Genomic DNA, 3,471 nt, shown 5'->3' on the forward strand with positions numbered 1-3,471 from the left:
AGGCTCCTCAAGCTATCAAGGACTAATTGCTACCTATAAGAAAAATCATGAAAAAAGATATGAGTTGATAGATCAATGAATAAAAGGAGGTATAACCTACATTAAATGTTTCATCCCTAATATATGTGAATAAATTCTGTGAATAAATTAAACGATGGTTCATATGTTGTTTCATAATTAGTCTTAGGAGTGACCATCTAAAATTCGCACTCAATCTTAGTGCATACAATTCATACATCTCAGTTGAATTACTCTCTAAATTAGAATATGTAATTGGAGTATCAAAATTTAAAGCATTTGAAATTTTTGTATAATACTTTTTGTACCTTTTAAATTATCTCAGGAGTACATTACACACGCTAAATGAAATAACATAGGTAAGTTCTCGCACTATTTTCTACATTTTGTTTCTATCACGTGTAGCTCCTATTTGGTGAGAATTAAAATTAGATTTTTTGTAGATTTTGATAGAAGTTGATGAAATGTGTGTTTTAAAAATTGTGGAACTCACAACGATGTGATTAAAATGAATTATTGACTTTGACTTCGATTAAAATCTAAATTTTAATCGGTATCAAACAGGGCCATAATATATTGTTAAAATCGGATCAGTTTTATATTCATTGAAATTTAATGCAATTTGATAAACATATTCAATAATTTTAGGACTAGTAGGGGTTAATACCTCTAATAATAACTTTAAAAGAAAGTTTCGAATCATAATCTTGCACATTATCGTCTGAATCGTGTGTATGTTTAGAATTATAAAATTCAGTAATAACTGGTTCGCGTCCTTCACAAGATTTTAGTAATAGGCAAGTTGAGGTCCACATATGACATGCGTCGTTTACATATTTTTTGAATTCTATTGAATGTTGAATACAAAATTTTAGAATGCTTGTTTTCTACTAGGTGATATTGTAATATATATGAGTCCCTAATTATAAAAATATGTATGCTAATAAGTTTGATTCTATCTTACACAATTAAATTAAATATATGACATACATAACGAACATGAAATAGAAAATCATCAAAATCTAGATTAAGAGCCCAACATTGTTTATCAACTAAATGTTTATTAACAATTGAATTATCAAAAGTAAAACTACGAATTTTAATTTCACAACAATATTTTTAATAATTGTCATAATAGCATTAAATATATTGTTAATATTATGTGGAAACTCAATTATTTTAAAAAGCAATTATTTTTTTATGCATTATCCGCAGTGGGTCTCTGTAGTAAGTAGTTGTAGCTATGTAAAGTTTTTTTTATTAATACTTTCCCCTAAGTAAGATGTGAAAGATATAACATCACCATTCTTTTTAAATCACGTATTAGCTTGTTTTTTGTTCTAGTGAAATAATAAACGCAATTAGAGTGAAGAGTGTTTTTACTATTGCATCGTACGTTGACTTAATATAATTTTGCACGAATTTCGTGAAATTTTTGTTGTCCACTATGCTTAGCAACAACTCAACACTGACTACAAACTTGACCATTTCCTCACAGCATCTTTCTTCTTCTCCTGAAAAGAAACATGTGCTTAGTGAACTAGAACTAGTACCCAGAGGAGTACCAAAATGAAGTTGCATTTGTGTTTAACCAGTCACTTCATGTTTGGTCGAACATTTCTTATAAAACCATTTTAGATGAGTGATTTCAATTCATTTTTACGATACCAATTTTGTTTGACAGTACTTACATATTGCTTTGGATTCCTGCTTTCTATCTGCTAGACGATCCGTGGATACCAATTTGAAACATTCCCAACATTTAGCAATTTGTTCGGTTTTTCACTTACCCGTACCTCTTGTACCTACTCCTTTGAGTTCTTCTTCTTCATCAATGTCATCCAAATTAATTGGATTACTACTCACATGCAAATTTTCAATGCCCATATCATCACTAATTGAAATATTATCCAGACCATTTAAATCGTTATAAAAAATAGGAGACCTTGATTGTGGTTTCAATAGTGTGTTATCATCACCAAATATAGCTTCGACATAGCTATTGGGGTCCATTTGTAGAAAAATAAATTAAAAAGTATAAGCTTGAAGTGAGAAAATATAAAATAAAAATTGACGAATGATTAACTTGTGTGTTTGTATGAGTAATATTGAATTGAATATTAAGGAATTAAGTTGAGAATTGAGAATTTTAGATTGTAAAATGTAGATAAAAAATTGTAGAGAATTGATGTGAAAAATAAGTTAAAAGAGTGGATATTTATAAAGTTTTAAAAATAAGTAAATATATAAAATAAAGTCAAAATAATTGTTAGACCACGACAGTCATTTTTTAAGTTAAAATGTAATTAAACGATCACATTTTCTATTGGTCACATATAAATTCGAACCTACGAGCCTCTGGATCTTGAGTTCTTGACTAGTGTGCGGTCCTCACGAGCTTGGCTCGTACTCGCCCAAATTCTTCTAGGGCTTGGCCCGTGCTCGGAGTCATTCTTAGATGAGCTCGAGCAGTCCATGAATCAAACGGATGAGCCGAAGAGCCACAAAAAAATATACCCAATCAAATACCTATTCCGAAAGCCTTTCTTTCCCAAATTCAAAGTTGAAACCCGCACTCAACCTCTTCAGAATTCAGACCATTTAATTCGGCAAAAACTCAATGTTTTATGTTCTCTCACGGTCTACGAGGAGTTGGCTACTGTATTTTCTACATAATTGTAAAAGATATTTTTTTCCCTTATCATTATATTTTCTTTGAGATAATTTTGCTTCCGTTTGGGAAGAATTTATTTATAACTTAATTTATAAATAGATAATAATGAGTGATAAATAAGTATATAATACTTGTGAGTCCATTTAAAGGTGTAATTATAATTGAAGTTTGACTCATTTATAAATGAAATTTGAATTTCATAAACTAGCCCTTATATATTTCATGAGTGTTAACATATTACATTTTTTCGTAATGATTGAAATTTTATTGAATTGGTTGGGGGAATTGATGTTATCATTTCTTGTCAATATAAAATTTTGCATCACTTAGCCCCTGTTTGATAAGAATAAAAAGCGAATTAAAATTTAATTCAAAATTAATAATTAATTATAACGACAATTTCCACAAATTCATGATAAGTGTATTTTATACATTTATTTGGACAGTTAAATGTGATTAATTATAATTAATTTTGATAACTTATTATGGCTTAATTAGACATTAATTTTATTTGTTAGGTCAAACTCAGCAAATTAGGTGAATTGGAAGAAAAAGGCGAAAAATGAAGAAATACAAAGTTCGTGATCAAATTGTATTTATTCAATAGCTGATTCGAACCATAAAATGATAATTGAAAATTGTTATGAGTCAATTGGATGTATTTAGAAGACAAAAGGTGTTAAATACTGTTAGAATCTTCCTTAAGCTGCTCAAAGTGATTTCCGAGCTCAGTTAACCATTAAACATCGAATTCAACACCAAAACCGAAGTCACCAACC

The sequence above is a fragment of the Olea europaea genome, unplaced genomic scaffold (assembly GCF_002742605.1).
Source record: "Olea europaea var. sylvestris unplaced genomic scaffold, O_europaea_v1 scaffold3167, whole genome shotgun sequence".
Lineage (NCBI taxonomy): Eukaryota > Viridiplantae > Streptophyta > Magnoliopsida > Lamiales > Oleaceae > Olea > Olea europaea.